This window comes from Stenella coeruleoalba (genome assembly GCF_951394435.1).
Source record: "Stenella coeruleoalba genome assembly, chromosome: 8".
Taxonomy (NCBI): domain Eukaryota; kingdom Metazoa; phylum Chordata; class Mammalia; order Artiodactyla; family Delphinidae; genus Stenella; species Stenella coeruleoalba.
This window is the reverse complement of record NC_137154.1, coordinates 19,097,974-19,118,201: the sequence shown is the minus strand read 5'-3', so window position 1 is coordinate 19,118,201 and position 20,228 is coordinate 19,097,974. Positions and strand designations below refer to the sequence as shown.

The 20,228-nt window shown below is 39.0% G+C and overlaps 1 protein-coding gene across 16 annotated transcripts in view; it reads right to left on the bottom strand.

The window, feature by feature from the left end:
* Positions 1-20,228, bottom strand: part of LRRC4C (leucine rich repeat containing 4C) — a 1,468,103-nt gene that overhangs the window by 127,079 nt on the left and 1,320,796 nt on the right. The window lies entirely within an intron of this gene.

Genomic DNA, 20,228 nt, shown 5'->3' with positions numbered 1-20,228 from the left:
ATCCTTACAACAACTCTCTAAGGCAAGTTTATTAGCTTCATCCAAAGACGAAAATAACCTAAGAAAGTTTGAATCTTGCCCAGTGGAATATAATTGGCAAATAATGGAAACAGGATTCAGACAGAGATTGCTTTGGTGCTAACATCCATGTTCTTCCCATTGCCTTACACTGGTTGATATAAAGTTCATCTAAAAATGTTGGATTTCAGAGCATGAATCACTTCCTCTCTGTCCAACACACACACACACACACACACACACACACCATTCTTATTTTCCTCTCTGTCAAAGGCCAGTTTAAGTGTTGCCTTCATCCTAAAACCTTCCCTTTTTTGACCTACAATGGCATGCACTGCTTCTATTATACAATTCTGATCTTGAGACCATACTGTCATGGGGGGGCGAGTGGGCAGCTAATTATTTCTCAGAACTAGTTATGTATCCTCAGATAGACTACGATAATTCTTAACCTAAGAAATATGTCCAACTTCATTTCTATGCTCAATGACATACCTCATCTTGGCTCCTAATAAATGTGTAATCAAAACTTGTTAATTTACTGAGTTATTATAACTCTGTTATTATACAAGATTACCGAGTGGTACTTCATACATTAGAGTTACTTCAATGTAGTCGAGTACAAATATTTTTTTTATGAAGGTATTGTGTTTAAATGAGGTGCTTACTGGGACATTGTGAGGGCCTTTTTATGTAAAACTAATAAATTGCACCTTAAGGTATAATACGTGCACGTGTGAATTTTCAACTGTTAGGGTTGCTTACAATGGGAGTAGAACTGCAAACTGAAAAGAAGGTAGGGAAACAAAATGAACTTCCATAATAATAATGGTAAATTCGTATACTAGAAAGTATAATAGACACCCTGCTATCTCCAGGAACATATTTAACTTTCTGTAATCGTTGCTTTCATAAACCCCCTACTTCAAAACTTCATTGCTTTCCCTGTTCCTCTTTCATCTGGAGGTGAGATTATGTGTGGACAGCAAGACAATGGAAGAGAAATACAATCTTTTAAGAGAATGGCATGAAGCTGCCTAGTCAGCAAAAGCCCCTGCCCTTTATTGTATCACCAATTTTCCATATATACAAGAAAGGGTGAGAATACCTTTCTGGGAGAGGGTCTTTTATCCTAAGCTGCATCCTACCACATGGTAAGGTCCTTTAAACACAAACAGTGCTTTCTACTTGGTGAGTGACTTGTTAAAGGATCTAGTCCATGCCTTTCTACAATGAGAAAATAATACCATTAACTATTGCAGCCAAAGATACTTCCAAATGAGATACAAGAGTGTCATGGGTTCACATGGCATCACAGACCTTCAACCCAAGAAGACTTGAAAAGAAATCACGATGCTTCCTAAATTGAGTACAAAGCAAACCATTTTGTGATTCTGAGTTTATAGAAGGAAAGTGTTGCATCTGATTTTATATTTTTATGATTTTATGCAGAGCTTTAAAATTCATCCTGAAATTAAACACTATATGTTTTAAAAATGAAAATATAGAGAGACATTGAAAACATAAATAAGCATTCTTTAGGAAAATGCCGTGATTTTCAAGACTGAATTAGAATTTACATAACTTATAACTGTGCCATTGGCGAAGAGATCAGTTGAAAAAAAATGTTAAAAGATACGCCTTTTAACACATGACATTTTGGGACCCATCTGGAGATCTATTTAGAACCATGATTATCAACACAGGCTGTATGTACTTCAGAATCACTAATGGAGCTTTTGGAAACTTACTCATCCCTGGAGAGTCTGAATCAGCAGGTGACGCTCCCATATAGAGAACTTTAAATTTCTTCAGAAAATCCTGACGCACAGTAGGGATTGAGAACCTCTGATTTAGAGAATCTAGGTAGAATCATTTAAGTATCTTACTTTACCAAGCCCTGTTGTTTTCAACCCCTTTGAAAGCTATTTTGAATTCTAAACTTTTCAGCTTTCACTTTCTAAAGGAGGACGTTAATACTGGTACTTAAAGGCTCTGTGTTTTAGACAGAACCTCAGCTTTACATGCCTCAAATAGGATTATTTTGAATTTATTTAAAATCTACAGCTGATGTTGCTATCTTAGAGAGTTTTCAGTCTTATCCCAGCAGTACCCCTCATGCTACAAAGGTGATATTTCTCATAATAAGAGGTAATCACAATGGTGACCAGCAAACAGTCAATCTAAAATGTCCATTTAACCTAAAAAAATGTTCCACTAAAAGAAGGCGTTGAAAGTAAATATCATAAAGAGTAATAGTAGTTAACATTTATTGATATCTTACTATGTGACAAATAGTATGCCAGGTGCATACTCTTTTTCCCTTAATGATAACAGAATGAAGTGGGTATTATTATCCCTCTTTACAGTGACTATTATTATGCCTATTTGCTATTATCTCTATTTATGGTAAGGAAAGCAATACTTAGAAAACGTAGTTTGAAAAGAGATCATAGTGATAGCATACAACCATGACAAAGTTCAAAGTCTACCTTACTTGCTCTTAAATACCTCACCACACCACTCCAATCTATTACCACTACCTTAAAACAGTAACAAAATCAAACTAACGAAACTCCACCTTTCCTTTCTCCTTTATTTAACCTGAGATCTGTTTCTCTAAATACTACACAGTAAGGAGTAAATTTCTATGAACATTGAATAGGCTATTGATACATAGCTTTGGTTTTGTGTATTCCAAGGGATGTAAATTTCTTATCCCTGCCCCACTCTGGGAGGAAAAGATCCTTGCAGAGCAAGTTTTAGGAACTCAAATGAGTCTCTGAGGGCAACCCTTATTTCTGAAGCAGGTCCTGTTACATCTGGCTAATAATTACTCTTTTAGAACTTGGAATTCCTTCTTAGAATCTTTATCTCCTGAGAGCAATGCAAAATGGAAGGAGGTTATACTTCCCAAGACATATGTAAAACTAACCCCATGTGGGGCTTCTAGGGTTAATGCAAGGATTCTCCTAAAAGAGCAACTCGAGTACGTTCCTCCTCCCATTCTGGTGGTCCGTGCTTGCTGGAGGTGATGATGAGACAATCCATTCTCTTGACATAAGTCAAACCATTTCTCTATTATGATAGCCATGGCTCGCCAATCTAATTAAGGGAAACACTACACAGTCAAGGTATCAGTTTGCTCGGGCTACCATAACAAAATATCACAGTCTGGGTGGCTTAAAGCACAGAAATTTATTTTCTCACAGTTCTGGAGGCTAGAAGTACAAGATCAAGGTGTCTGCAGGTTTGACTTCTTTTGAAATCTCTTTAACTTGCAGATTGCTGGCTTCTCACTGTTTTCTCACAGTTTTCCCTCCGTGTGCATGCATGTCTGTGTCAACCTCTCCTTTTTATAAGGACACTGGTTGTTTTGGATTAGACCCACCCTAAAGACCTCATTTTAACTTAATTACCTATTTAATGCTATTATCTCCAAATACAGTCACATTCTGGGACACTGGGGTGTCAGGACCTCAAAATATGAATTTTGGAGGATATTATTCAGCCCATAACACTCACGCTTTTTCTTTTAAAAGACAGAGAAATATTAAGATTTAAGATTCTCTTCCATTTTATTTATATAACCTCTACTTTTTCAACCAACCTAAGAACCCAAATCCTTACCATGAGGCAGAGGTGAAGAAAGGAGAAGAGGAGGACTATTGACTTTCATTTTCACACATTTACTCCTTGCACAGTTGATTGGAAGCTGGAAATTCAATAAACAAAGATTTCCACTCCCACGGGGTTTACAGCTGCAACTAACAAGATCATTGACTGTTTATAGGCAGAACGAAGTTGAGAATTATCATGTGTATCTGGTGATTTTGATCACAGTAGTGTATACAAACAATCTGCGTAAGCCAGCTCTAATGCTTCTTTTCTGTTTTTCCTTCTTCAATAAGGTGTCTACTGGGAAAAAGGCTGCGCGTAATGACGCTGGAGCACCTGCTGTAAGCCAGGTGCTGCCGTGGAGTTGTAAACTCTCCATTTGAGTAGCCTTTTAAAAACTCATAAGAGACTTTCATACACTAAAGGGTTGGATGCATTTTATGTATCCCAAAATAATTTTCACCAACATTTCCACTCCCAATTCAACCCAGAAACATATCCTACCTAAGGAAAAACAATGAGCCTGCCATTCAAAACCAGTCCCCAACAGACTCTTTCCTTTCCAATAGACCTGTAAACCCTAGTCCTTTTTTTTAATATATAAATTCTGTAGTTTCCTCTGCTCTGCCATCTGCTTCCATCCTTTCAACAACACTGAATGTGGGAAAGACAGCAGAGAAGCTTCATTTTACAGATCAGAAAAGAGAGCTTCAGAAGGGTTAAATGACTTTCCCGAAATTGCAGAACACAAAGGCTGGTAACGAAAGTTAAATTTTCTTGCCTTACCAACTTTAAAACTCTATTACTTGAGAGGACTTCATAACTAGCATAGATTGGTAGTGGCTAGCAGATTACAGAGCAGGCATTTGATAACTTGTGCTGAACCGAACTATGTCAAATATGCTCAGGTCCTGGCTCTGGCTGAAACTGACTCAATGAACGTGAGTTGGGGATATTCCCTGGCCCCTGAAGCTATTAAAACAGAATTTCTGCTCAACCCTAAACCTCTCACTGCGGTATGAGGCATTCATTCTTCACTCCCGTCAACTCTGAATGTAGACCCCTTTTGGCAATGTGGGTAAGGGCACATGGAAGACTCTTTGATGACTGGCACATATGGACATTATGGCGGTCATCAGTGGATTCATTCATAACTGCATCTCAGACCCAGAGAATCAGTGGCAGAATTGATTTTATCACTTCCTATGATTTGACAAACTAGGAATGAACCACAGTGTGCAGGCCACTTGCTTCATCTCCCGATTCATTCAGTTATTGATATAATTCCAGTCAGACAAGCATTCAGTCCTATTCTAAAAGGTTCTATCCAAAGTTCAGTGCTATAAACTATCATTAAAAATCTTAGCGTGGGGCTTCCCTGGTGGCGCAGTGGTTGAGAGTCCGCCTGCTGATGCGGGGGACACGGGTTCGTGCCCCGGTCCGGGAAGATCCCACATGCCACGGAGCGGCTGGGCCTGTGAGCCATGGCCGCTGAGTCTGCGCGTCCGGAGCCTGTGCTCCGCAACGGGAGAGGCCACAGAGGTGAGAGGCCCGCGTACTGCCAAAAAAAAAAAAAAATCTTAGCATGACACATTAATCCATATCTGCACATTACAATGGGCAGCCTCCAAATTCATCATAACCTGAACACAGACATACTCAGGAGTTCCAGAAAGCTGAGAGTTTTTCATTAAGTGGAATTCTCATGAAGAGATGGAACCAACAATGGAAAAATATTTTGAGATTTCCGTAAGAAAAGAGCTATTTGGTGGCTATGTTACATTTAACATTTTTCTCCAACAGCCTCAAAAATGAAAAACAAAAAGCAAACAAACAACAAAGCAAAACAAGCAGAAAACATTCACAAAGTGTAGAATGCAATCGACCCAAAATTGCATACTCAAGGAAAAAGATAAAACAAATATCTGGGAGCATAATGGACTCAAACCTTCCTTGATAAATTCATGTCTGATTCAGAAATTGAAGCTAATGATAGATACATAAGGAGATTGCTATGAGTTCTGGATTTGTAGATGATCCAGGTAAACCTATTCCAAGAATCACACCTGTGAACCAAGAACCACGATCCATGGGAAGGATTCTGTGGACTCCCTGAAATAATTGAAAAATTGTACGTGTGTGCAGGGAGAGGGTGAAAGTCCCATAGAGAAAGAACAATGGCTCTCAGACCTGTTCAACGCAGTACATCAAAAATAAAATAAAAAAGAAAGAAAGAATAAAATGGTTGTTAGTGAAAAATCATAATTTCAATAAAACATCTTCATTTGGTTCAAAGTCTCAACCAAAAATCATCTTGGAGGAAAGCAAGTCTTATTATAAAATAATTAATTAAATTATTCAGGCAGAGTGTAAACCTATGATTCATTCTTTTTCTGTCACTGCAAAAACACCAAATGCATTAGTGTCTCAAAGGGAGAAGAAGAATCCTGAGTGATAATTTATCTTTTAAAGGGGCACAAACTCAAATTCTTCACTCAAAATCCATAATCTACATATGCTAGCTCTCCTACATTTAGTCACAGATCTTATATTTGTGGGATGCACACACTCCCCTTGAGTCCACAATTATGTAATTGTACAAAACTGGCCAAAGTACCCAACATTACTTTGTGAAACTCTTTCATTTTAATCACTATAGTCCAACCGTAAAAAAGATGTCAGGAGCTGAAATTTAGCAGCAAGTTCTCAAATGGAAAACAATGTGAACATTTCTATGACACATATCCTTGTCTTTCTTCTAACTCTGTAGTCGGACTGTAATCTTTGCTCAAAACAGTTAATAGTATCGGGCTTTCAAGGAATGTGATTTTGAAATAATATTTTCTTGTATATATTATCAAATGAGCAACCTATTATATTACACTAAATTCAACTATAAGTATCGATACATCCCTTTTATAATTAAAAAATGTCATTCCTGTATAAATGCAAAATAACCTTCCATTTCCCTTATCTACCACATTCTATTTATAATTTTAGTGACAGTATAAAGATGTTAACATTATAATATCTTGTAGAGAAAAATACTGATACTAAGATCCTTACTTCTAAATTATGACCTACCAAGGAATATGTGTGCCTATTTGTATATTCATATATACGTATTTATATATATATACATATGTGTGTATATGTGCCTACGTATATATACATATGACTGCATACACATATATAAATTTCAAATATTATCAAATGAGAACATTATTGAATTTGAATGCAAAGCATTAGGCAAAACTTGTATGTTTGTGTTTATACTATAGGATTTTAAAAATGATTTAACAATTAATTTAATTTGGTCTAAGATAAGCCAACATCACTTTAGGTTTCTGCTCTCTGTCCTATCTGTCTGTGTCTTTCAGAATAAAGTTACAAATATAAAATAGTTACACTATAAAAAGTAGAGCTTACTGATTTTAGTGGGACATTTTTTTTCCTTAATAAACATTAATGGCTAACTTGGTTAAAACTAATTAGTTCCTTGTGTTATACTGTTTCATCATATTTTTAAAACCATGTGTATATATGTTTTAATACCCAAAGAAGTGTCTTAAAACACAAATGCCTAGAGCTAATTTAACAGCACTATGAGATAGAAAAATTCAAAATATTGTGATATTGAATTTTACAAATGGAAATTTTACTTAAATTCAAATTGTATTCCTAACAGAGGGATCAAATCTTGCTCTAAACAAACTCCAAGGTTTAAGTGTTCACTATTCCATTTATTTTTTTTCAACATTGAGTACCTACTGTGTCTCAAAGAGGTAGGCAAAGAATGTCTGGCTCCTACACAGGAAAAACTCTGAATGATGTGGGGAAGACAGACAATAAACATTTAATTACTAAATGATGTGATAAGCACCATGGTCAAGGTGTGTACAAAGCGCTTGGGGAGAACAGAGGTTATGCTATAATGGAAAGTTAATGTCAATTTATGCTAACAATCAGTGCACACAATTTAATAAATGGAACAAATAAAATGAACTGTCTTAAGGCAATGGCACTTAGTTCAGGACTTTTCACAGACACACGAGGTACAGAAGGTATAGGAAATCAAGGAACATATATTTAGTGCATTATTCTTTTAATCCATTTGCTTTAGACAAGCAGCTGAACTGTTTGGATGGGCTCCAAGAAAAGCTTTCTTTTACAATGGGTACCACTCTATTACAAACCACATTCCACTCTATTTTACCATAAAAACATATTTTTACAGTTAGATCTGATTTGTAGGGATTTGAAAGAAGAAGTGAATCCCTACACAAACGGAAAAACAATGTCAAAAAAAAAGAAAGTAAATACAATTCTGTGACAAATGACCACCACACCTGTCATTCGCTTGTGGTTATTATGTGTTAAGGCAAAAAAGAATGAAACAAGATATGATTGCTGAAAACAGAAACAAAAATAGGTTTTAAGTGAATCCTTTTTCTGAAAACCAGTTGATGATTCTGATGCAGGGTATGGAACCCAAACAGCTTCTTACTTAAGTTCTTTTTGATGGCAATGAGGTGAAGATTTCAACCAGGTGTGTAGTCCTACTTTCTTCTTGGGGTTGGGGGCAAGTGGACAGTGGCTGTTTAGGCATCTGACATGAAATAGACATCCCTGAAATTAAGTAGGCATAGAAAGGGAATTCTCCAGGTATATCAAAAGTAGAACTGAAGCCAAAGCCAGGAAGCTTGGGGAGGAGGAGAAGAAGAAGAAAGGATTGTTTCTTTAGTCACAAAGAATGGAATTCCTGTCTGAAGCTGCTTCAGTGTTTTGGCTACTCCCCAGATGCATGAATACTTCTGAGAAACAGCAAGATCGCTATCTAGTGTGGGAAGTCAAAGGAGATTTGTGGTGGGGCGGGGGGGCGGGGAGAAGATTCCTGTCAAGCCTCTGGCCACATCCCGGGCTTCCCTTTTAATGAGTCAATATAAACATCAAACCAAGTGCTGAATCAATGAATTCACCTACCTAATTTCGTAGTTAATTAGTGGAAGCAAGTCTAAAATGAAGCGCTTACCCTGCAGAATCACCACACACACAAAATAGGAGACTCTAATGTGAAGAAGGACTTGGCGAGATAGAGATAGGAGAGGAAAGAAAGAAATTTGAAAAGCATGGTTAAAAAAAAAAAAAAAAAAGGGAGACAGAGGAGGGCAAGAAGCTGTAAAGAAAGGAAATAAGCCGGCCAAAATATCTGTGAAAAACAAGGAAAATGTATTTGCATTCTCTCTGGCAAATGCAGTTCTTGTTACCTGCAAATAGTTCTATGAAATGTCATAGACTCTATAAAGAGAGAGCTCAGAAGAACACTGCAGAGCATCTAAATCAAACTCCTCATTTTACAGACACAGAAGGCTGAGAAAGGAGAAACTTGCCTAGAGTCCTGAGGCCAGAGAGTAGCAGCATCAGTCCTGGAAAGTTACGTCGGACAATGGCGTTCAGCATTACCCAGATGCTGCTGGGGAAGCTACAGAGATATGGGCTGAGCTCACTTTCCTATTTTACCCACAACTACCTGCCCCAGGTTTTCTCTAGGGCTGTAATGGTTATATCTTATGGCAGTGTTCTAGACTATTGAACTATTGAGGTTAACTAAAGTTAATGACAGATACAATGGTCATTTGTCACAGACTTGTGAACACACACACACACACACAACTTATCTTGCCAAGTAATAACGTTAGGAGAAAAATTTTTTTAAATACCATATATTAACATAATCATGCACCTTTAAAAAAGAAGGCATTATGAACCTAATAAAATGACAAGAAAAAAAGAATAAAAGTCAGTTTTTCAGATCATATAAATTTAATTTTGTGAGAAATTCACTACATTCTGCTTTTTTTCCATACTCGTTATTGCAAACTTCATTACCACACCTGCCCATTTTGTGGATTAGCTTCAGGAACGAATGCCATGTATTAGAATAATAAGCAAATATGGCCAGGAGATGTAAAATATTAAGAGTTAAGACTTCATTATGCTCCTTGTAACTTTCACAGAACAGGAAGTTGGAAAGATTGATGTCACGAATGTGGCCCTTGGTCAATCCTGGGAAATCCATCATCATGTCAGCAGTACAGAAAAACGGAAGCACATAGCCGTCTGCCGAAGACACGCATATCTTTGCCCACAAAAGCACATTGCTTTGACTAGGGAGTTTCACATCCCTGCTAAGCAAACAGCCACAGGAAACTTGAAGCTCTGATCTACTGCTCTTCAAGCAGCAGCTCTCTAAAGGTATCCTGCAGAAAACTCAGCAAAAGAGACTTCCTTTTATTTCAAAGATGACACACTGCTAGGTGGGGTCCTCTAATGGAAAAGGTTGCCTCACCCCAAGTAGAGTCTATGAGGGCCTCTATTAGGAAAATTAATGAAAATCTAATTAGAAACAAAGCACTGCTTTCTAAAATTTTGTTAGATCAGCAGTCGATAGCTTGTAAAAGCAAATTTTTTTTTCAGTGACAAAGCATATATCGAGCATCTCCTATGGGTAAGGCATGGAAGTAAAGACACAGAAATGACAGCCAAGGGACGGACCTCAGACAGCCTTCAGTCTAGGTGGGAAAACAAACAACAGGTACATAGAACGACTTACCCATACAGAGCAGGATATAGGAAATGGAAAATAATACATCATAGCCAAGAAATACATACTGAAATGGAGAAAAGAGGAAGAGGTGAGAAACAGAGGTCCCCTAGCGGAGTGGAAGGTTTCAGGGTCCAGCATTTATTTCATAAGTGCAGCTTTGCTAGTAGGAGAACTGCACAAAAGCAGTACCTTTGGAAGATAAATAACCGGTGATAAAGACAGACTGGACGGAGGAGGATAAATTAGGGCATGATTATAGTTATCTGGGCCTGTTAAGTGTTAAAAGCCTGAGTTAGGGTAGGAAAGGGGCATATTCTAGAGACAATATAAAGCTACTCTGTCTTGCCAGCCCCAAGGGATAGGAAGCAGTGGTTCAGATATTATAAAATAGTGATTAGCCCAAGCCTCTTCCATTTGTTTTTTAAAAGGCCTTAGAGTAGGGGATAAGAAGCCACAACTGATATTAAAGTCACTTTATATTATTTGAACAGAAGATATTGGGTCAAATATATCGTAGGCAATCGGAGAATAATTCTCAGCTATTAAACCATGCCCTGAATCCATATTCTATTACCATGTATGCAGTTCTTTCTCTTTGTATCTTGAATCCTAGAGAAAGATAAATGGCACATGTCTCTAGAAGGCCCTTCAGAAGTCAGGTGGGCATACAGGACATGAAGATAAGGCTATGGGGATCACATGTATGCATGCGTATGTGCGTATATGGGAACATAAGTGAGCGTTTGTGTCCAGAGCTCCTGCAATGGCAGTGTGTTGCGCTTCCCTGCCCTTGCAGTGTTTGTCTCATAAGCAAAGGAAAGCATGATAATGCTGAAGGAGTAAGGAAACTGATTTGGGGCATTGCCTCCTATTTGGCCCGATGCCCAGATGAGCTGAGAATAGCAATTTGTTTGGTAGCTTCTTGGGAACAGCAGCAAAAACAGCATCTCAGAGCTATGTCCCCTTCTGCCTCTCCCACGTACCAGCCTGGTGGGGAAGAGTAAAGAGTCTTAGGAGCCACGGAGGAAAGGGCCAAGTGTTCCCCTTCTATATATGGAGGATGACGTCTTCTGATGGTTACAACTGAGATGAGAAATACAAGGTCCAGCCTCATGCAGCCAAGCATGTGATTATTAGTATCATTACATCTTAAGGAAGAGGGCCTGCAACCACTAATATCTGTAGAGGTATTGAAAGTGCAGTTGCCAGGAGACCACTGAGATATGAACTGTTTCTTCACTTTTCCCAACACATGACAAACAACAAGGCCTCCTAAAACACCTTTGTGGTTTATTTGCGGTGATCTCAAATGGCTATATTTAAAATAAATTGAGAAGGCAAAGCTTTACTTTTATATCCAGAGTTGTGGCTGGGTAGCTGCCCTGGGTTAACCTAGAGGCTGAAAAATACTATAATAGATTGACAAAACGGAGAACCCCTGGGAAAAAAAGAAGGGTTGGGGGGAGGCAGGACAAATGAAAAGCAAATGAAGTTAAAGGGAAGAGCTACAGGTTATAGGTTTTTGGCATTTTGATTTCTTTAAACTTAAAAAAAATTAAGTTTTTTTTGGTTTTGTTTTTAGTTAAGTAGTCTCCTGTGAAAGGCAGCACAGCAAAGTACAGAAACCGCAGGGTTGACCAGAAGTTCAAAGCAGAGCTCTGTCATTTATTAGCTCTGTGACTTGGGTCAGTCATTAAGCCTATCTAAACCTCCCTTTCTTCATACTAGAAAAAGTGCTTATTTGCTTGCGGATTTAATGTCATCACAAAGATAAAGCATTGGGAACAGTGCCTACACATAATAATCACTCAATGAATGTTACCTATTATTAATTTCTGGTATTACTATTATGATTATTACTGAAGTTTCGTAAGGGTACAATGAGGTAAAATACGTAACATAAACTACTACCGTTTCTACCATATAACAGGTGGTCAAAAATGGCAGTCTTGTTTTAACTTTCCAGGCACAACCTCCTCCACCAGTAGTTTTCTCTACAACACCTTTTATGAGAAGCATATGAACTTGGTTTGATTCTCGGTTCAGAGCATGTCATTGCATAAGTGTGAATATAGTATCTATACTGTGCACAATATGGTTACACAGTGAGAAGACTACAAAAGAGATCATTCCCAGTCCTTGAACCTTCTGAGCAGTCCTGTGCTTTGAATAGGTCTTCTTAACAAATATTTGTATCCAAAGCCCAGATAATTATTTCCTCTACCTTGCCTATTAAGAAGCAAAGGATATCATGCCATATTACCTAGGTCACCATCCCTGGGTAGGCAGAATGAAGAGTTCAGGAATGGACGATGTGACTGCTGAGATCTTTGCAGTGACAAATATGATGAAATCAAAGCTGGATAGAAGCACACCCATGGCTGGTGCTATTGACCAGGAGCCTGGGTGTTTGAAGAGGTTTAAAAAGCTCTACCAATGAACTGAAGAGGATTCTTTTGTTTTTGCTTTTGTTTCCTCACTTCCAGAAAAGACGGTAAATTCCCTTTCAATAGCAAGGACTTGTTCCTAAGAGATGAGAGGAGCAATGCAAAAATAGCATGAATGCAGATGAAGTTGTTCCTCTGAAAAATTGATAGCTACAGTCAGATGATTTGCAGGAAGAACAAAACTCCTTAGATGGTTATTAAAACCCCATACCTACAAACAATGTAGCATTACAGAGAAGTAGAAACAAAATGAACCCTTGAAGCAAGTTACAGTGTGAAACACAATACCTCATTGTTCTCGCTCTCCACCATTAGACCTATGGTTATTTGTGATTATCTCTCCAGCACCAAATTCCTCTTGTCTCTCAACAGCCCCTGAATTCCATCTAGGGATGCATCTGACCCTCAGCTCCATTTCCTTGAAGGCAGTGATTGGTCCACGAATGGGCATATGACCTAAATTAATCCAGTCAGCTTAGATCTCAGGATGCTCTCTAGGAATGATGGGATAAAAGTGTGAATCTTTTTTTGGTAGATGGGTGAGGGAATACAAAACAATAGTCTGAGGATAAAAATGGTCCATGTAAGAGGACCCAGCCAAGAGAATTACAGAGAAAATACAGTAGGAATTCCCGTGACATTGTTAACATGTGGATCGAACCATACCTGAACTCCATGTACTGCAAGACTTTTCAACTGCGTATGTCAGTAAATTCTCTGTTTTTGCTTAATCTAGTTAGATCTTTATATCTTATTTCCAGTCTAAGGCATCACGACTGATACAAGACCCAAGAGATCACTTTCACAAGAAAACTCTAATACGGTCGAATGGAAATCATTGATTCAGAATGAATGCAACAAAAGTTTATTTCAATGATCCTATCTATTCTGCTTTTCAAACTGTAGAGTTATACCAAACATACCAGGAATTCACCATTTCAAATTCAGAAATGTACCTTCCAATGCTATTTTTCTTTTTTCATTAAGCAACTTGCCCTTAATTATTTTTAATTTTGTTCTGCCTGAGGCACAGGCCTCGTGATTATTTCCTAATATTGTTGTATGAAAACACCTCTTACATTTTTATGAATAATAGCTTGAGTGTTTTCTACGTGCAAGCATTCTGCTAAACGCTTTATAAGCATTATTTCAATTATAACTCACCACAACTCTGCACTATATTTATTCTCATGCTGCGCATGAGAATGTGAGGTTCAAAAGGGTAAGTAAATTGGCCGAAGCCACATATCTAAGCAGGACAGGGCTCAGGTTGACCTGGCTCCTACGTCAATGCTCTTAAATCATCAATCCTGTAGAATCGCTAGGCATTCTAAATAAGAGACATGTACAGAGCCTGACATACAGTACTCAGCATCCGGCAGCTACTATCAATGGGGCTACGCTTTGGGAGATAAAATTGGCTTCTAACATCTCTAGTATACGAATTTCCCCCAAAAGCAAAGAGTTCCTCTGCATCTAATAATACAAAAGTCCCTGATGACTTATTTAGCCCTGAACTACCCATCATTTCTTTCAGGTGAGTATCTGGGCATATTTGCAGGGAAGCCTAAAGACAACTTTGATGCCAGTCCTGTGGAAAAGAGAGGGGACCTCTGGGTGTCACAACCCACTGGCTCTCTCAAGCCTATCTGTGATGCTCCAATGCCTTCATATTTCCTCTCTACAAACACCTAGGAGATGTGTTGTGCCTCATCCTGGACCACACTGAAAGGCCCAGAGGCGCCTTACAATGAACAGTAGACAGAGAGCGATGAGACTGAAAGCTTTAATACAGACAGAGCCTCTGTCCCTTCCTGGCTGCAGCCAACAGCAGCAGGGTCGGACCTGAAGTGATGGCGCTGTGCCTGCAAAGCACTTTGGCACATGCCTGGATATGAAAGGCTCTAATGAGACCCATTTCACAATTCACAGGCCACATGCATTAAGCAGGCGAAGATTTCTTCCTAACATCCCCGCGATATATCCTATGGCCCAGGTCTGCGACGGGTCCCCCACCACCCACTAAACCAGATCTCTCACTGTCCCCTCACTCCTCTTTCTCTGGCAGTAAAAATAAGCTAAAGGAGGGGCAGCAGCTTCGTTTTGAAGAGACGGGAGGCACTTCCAACTGCAGAGCTCTCTCTCGGGGTCTACAGGAACCTTCCAGAGACCTGCAATGCATGCTAATCCTTCCCCCCTGGTTAGGAGAGTGGGCCCCATCATAGTAAAGTCATTGTTCTTTCTAATTGTCAGAGACTGCTGCTCTGCACTTGCCCGCAGCGATCCAATTAACATATCACCACAACACCAACCATTATAATATGTTTTGTGTCCTACCAACAAGGGAAAGCCCCAACCCTGCTTCCATACACAGCTTCGTCTAATTAGGTCTTTAATAGGTAAACAGAAGGGGGAATACAGAAAACGGGAGAGAAGGCTATATGTCTGACTCACTTTCTGCCTAAAAGTGACTTCCTGGAGTTGGAATATTTTTGTTGTTAATGAGGAAAGAGTTGAGAATTTAAGAACAAAAGGAAGGACAAAGGGAGGGAAAAAAAGGACTGAGAGATAAGAACTAAGCACTCAGGGAGATAAGGAGGGATGGTGGGAGAATGAGAAAGGAAAGCTGTTTGCTGCTTTGGGGAATTGAAAAACATGTAACTTCTGCTGGAAACTATTGCCATGGCAACGTTCAAACAATACAGAGAAAGCCTTCATAGTTCCATTCTTGCCTTCCTGAGCACCACTGTGTAGATGTTAACTCTTCTAGGATGGCTTCTGACTTTCTGCCTTTTCAGCTGGAAGAAATCACAGTCCCCTGGATTGCTCTCCATAATGCATTTGAATTCATTCACCACACCCGTGCTCTGGTCTCTGCCTAGGAAGGTGATTCTCCCTAAGGAATCTAAGCTATCAGCCTTCTCTCTGCCCACAGGCTCAGAGCAGAGCAATCTCTCTCTCTCCCTCCCTTCCCTAAGGTTGTAAAAATCAGCAGATTCTGAGATCTGGCTCACATTCAACTGTTAAACCGTTCAAGAGAGGCACAATTTTTACATTTTCCAAAGTCATGCACCCTAAAATTAAAAAAAAAAGCGTATTTTAGTTACTGAACTTTCCAACATCATTATCAAGTCACTGGTTAAAGAAAACTGGGCTATTGTCCTGAAAATGAGTTCCTTAATACTGTGTTTCTTAGGCTCAAAAAAAAGAAAAAAAATCAACTATATGGACAATAGGATATCTATTAAGACATCGCAAATAAATCAAACGACTTGTTCTAGGTAGGACCACATCTACAGTAACAGATGATTTTAATATTTAGGGGACAGTATTTGTCATCATAAGAAAAATAGTGCTCTTTTTAAATCTGTGAAACCTACCCCACACCAGATACCTATCTTAGCAACAAATAAAACAATATAATTGAATGGCTGGATTCTCCCATATTCCCTATATTGACTTGGTGAAAACTGATGGGATGAAACACATAGACCCCTCCTAAGAAAACAATATCTCAGCAGTTCACATTTTGGCAGGAGCAAGTATGCACTTGCTATTATTTAGAAGAGCCAGTGCTGAGTTTGCTCTCTCATTTACTATCGCTATTATTAGAAATTACTATTACTATTATGAGATAATAATAGCAGTCTCTACACTGGAAAGAAATCATCTAACACTAGAAGAAAAACATGAAAAATGGACTAAAAGAAAAACATATGTTCTAATTCAACATATTCAAGACATTTATATTCAAAGATTGAAGAATAAAATTAAACCATAATTAAATGTGTCTTACCATTTAGCACTTTCATCTAATCCCAGTGTCTTCTGCTGTTTCTTTTTCTTTTTTTTTTTTTTGCGGTACGCGGGCCTCTCACTGCCGTGGCCTCTCCTGTTGCGGAGCACAGGCTCCGGACGTGCAGGCTCAGCGACCATGGCTCACGGGCCCAGCCGCTCCGCGGCATGTGGGATTTTCCCGGACCGGGACACGAATCCGCGTCCCCTGCTTCGGCAGGTGGACTCTCAACCACTGCACCACCAGGGAAGCCCTCTGCTGTTTCTTATGAGAGAAAGGAGGAAGCATCCTTCCAAAGCATGAAGCCAGAGCATCTCCTGAGAATACATACCTGGCTTCATAAAACCAGGTGTTTGCATGTTGTGAAAAGTGACTGCAGCTCACCAAAGTTTTAATCCAGGCACTTTTACTAAGGAGAAGATCTTTTTTTATTCTACCATTGCATAAGCCCATATTTGGGCATGACTCAAAACTAAAAGTCACAGTGTTGGGCTTCCCTGGTGGCGCAGTGGTTGAGAGTCCGCCTGCCGATGCAGGGGACACGGGTTCGTGCCCCGGTCCGGGAAGATCCCACATGCCGCGGAGCGGCTGGGCCCGTGAGCCATGGCCGCTGAGTCTGCGCGTCCGGAGCCTGTGCTCCGCAACGGGAGAGGCCACGGCAGTGGGAGGCCCGCGTACCGCAAAAAAAAAAAAAAAAAAAAAAAAAAAAAAAGTTAGTGTCTTTCCAACAGTCATTTATGACAAAGGAGGCCGCCTCATACAACTGTGCAGTTTGTGCAATGTCCAGATCCAAGGGGCACCTTCATTGTTGTGAACAACATTCTTCATGAACAATGCCACTGAGGAGTATGTATTGCCAAACTTGCACTCAGCCTATTAGCACCTCTAAATTAGAGTATAATATTAGCACCAAAATATATTTACAGAACTATTTAAAAAATTGGAAGCCTCAAAGACAAAGCCTCTTATCAATATTTCAAAAAGGCAATTAGAAATCGTGCATGTGCTCATACAATTGCATAAGATAGTGAAAACATCTTCTGGCTCAATTTATATCAATTCAAGGTCACAGTGTTCAGTTAGCACATTTCAAGAACAATGATGGGCAAGAATATGTTTTCAATTAGGAAAAATGGAGGAATGAGTTGCAATGTATTTACTGGGCAAAGTAGTTTTGAAACATGGGTCCCTAGAGTAAAAATAATAAAAGGTTGATCTTAGTGGGAAAAATATTGGGGAAATAACGGCCTACACCATAGGCTGAATTCACCCTACAGATGTGTTAAATTAATCCACTCCTTTATTGGTTCTACCAAAATATATTGAAAACTCCTGTGCACTAAATTAGCTAGATGTGGGAGATGACCAGACAGGTAAGATGAGGTCCCTGTCCTAAAAGAAGTCATATTAGCAGGTTTCAGGCAAGTAAATATTAGTGACAAGAGCTATCACAGATCTGTGAATAAAATGTTAGTGTAACAGAGACAGGAGGATTCAGTGGGCCTAGGAGACCTGGAAAAGATTTTCCCAGAGGAAGTAACTTGCTCTGAGATTTGACTTGTGATGAGTATATCTTAAGCAAATAGAGTAGCTTTCACAAAGTTTGAGCCAAAAACTAGACTGGGATATCTCCAGAGAAATAAAACATTCAGTATGGCAGACAGACAAGAGAGGCATGAATAGGCTAGCCAGACTGTATTTATCAAGAGAAGAATCCGAATTTTATTGTATATTTATAGAATATAGAGAAGGGAATGTTCAGCTTCATTTCTTAGTAAGGTCCTTCTGAAGGAGAAATGAATGCTGGACCATACTGAAGAAAAGTTGGCATCAGAAAGACTTGTTAGAAAGATATCTAGGAGAGAAACAATGGACTCTGGACTGAGGGACAGAAAAGCTGAGTTTGAGATGATGAGTAGATGGATGAGTATTTGATTAGTGGTTGGAATATGAGGGAGGTTAAAGAGATATTGATATCATTTGAAACTGAAAATATATAGGCTCCTGGAGGGAAAATAATCAGTTACAGTCAGTGTACTAAGTCTGTAAGGCCTACAGGAGACCAGGTAAGAAAGCGGGATCTTGCTGGCCCTGGAGATTTAGGAATCATCAGTTTACACAAGGGGGCTGAGGCCAAGGATCCGAGCATCATGTCTCAAAACAAGCCCAGCAGACATCTCTCAGGGATGCGAAGAGATTGGGAATAGAACTGATTCCAAAGGGAAGCCCTCAACATTTTAGGAGAGAGCCGAGGGACAAGACAAGGACGACATGAAATGAATAAAGGAAGTGATAGCAAACGGCACCTCAAACCCCTAGAAGAGTTTCAGAAAGCCAGGGGCAGCAATGGTACGAAATGCTACAGAGATCAAGCATCGCAAGGACTGAGATCAGGTGCTGGGGGGGTGAGGCAGACAATTCGGAGCCCACCGGATTTGCAGGATATTGTAACAAAACTCCAACCTTATTACTAGCACTGACCTTATTTCTCAGACAATCATGAATTTCCAGATGATCTCATAGCGTTTTCAAAGCTTTTCTGTCCAGTAGTTGTGTTGAGTGAGTTAGGACAATTTTTCCCAAGTCTTTCTTATAAGTTGTCTCTTCCTCATGTAAGGGAACACTTGGATATTAGATAAGACTGATCAAAAGATGCAAGGTATGAGTGATCTAATATGTGACTACAACCTCTGTTTCAGGAAGCAGTAAAGGGAAACTACAGACACCTCAATCCCAGTTGAAATATTCACATTGAGTACCAGGTTAGCGGATGATGAGCCTCCATGTTTACTTGTTACAAGGCAACACGTTTGCATTTACTGATTCTGATCTTGTTTCTAAAGTCCTAAGAGATGTAGCTTCTACCTCCAGCTCTATCACTTAGTTGTTGGATAACCTTAGACCAATTACTTAGCCTCTTTGTGTTTCAGTTTCCAAAGTGAGAATTTAGGAGAAATATATGTTATATTATCACCACAGTACCTGGTGCATATCAAATGCTCAATAACTGGTAGTTACTACCCATAATCCCCATTAGTGTTGAAAGCATACATAAGCACAAAAAGCTGCCATCAGCTTATGCCAAAGATGAAATAAAAGTTTGTTAATCTTACATAAGCTGTTCATCATTGTTAAACCTCATTATAAATCTGACTGACGTTGGAAAACATTATCAAAAATAATATTACCCATTTTGATGGCAAAGTTGGCAAAAAATCTTCATTCACATATTTAGTAAATGTAAAGCAAAACACTCACAGACTTTCACTTAAATGTTCCCATTTCTGTGGAAAATAACCAGATTTCAATGAGAAGAAAGAAAGTGAGCTAGCATTTATTGTGTACTAATCACGTGCCAAACACTTAGACATCTTAATTAATGCTCCTAAAAATAACTGCAAGAAAAAAATGATGTCCATTTTTATAGCTGAGGAAAACTGAGACATAGCAAGGTCAATTTGCCCACTTAGGATCCCCGAGCTAACAAGTAGTGAAAAAAATCTGAGATCCAAGGTTTGCCTATTCCATATTGTATTATATTTTCCCTACACAACCTCTAGATACTTTCCTCACATTTTGACCCTGCATATCCGCCATTGTGACACGGATTCTGCCTTTCTCACCTAATTCTATGCTGTTCTTCTCCATATTTTGACAACTATCGATAGTAAGCTGTGATCAGAGATTTTATATTTTCAGTTCCTAGGAATCTCAAATTCCTAGGTAGTGGATTATAAACTGA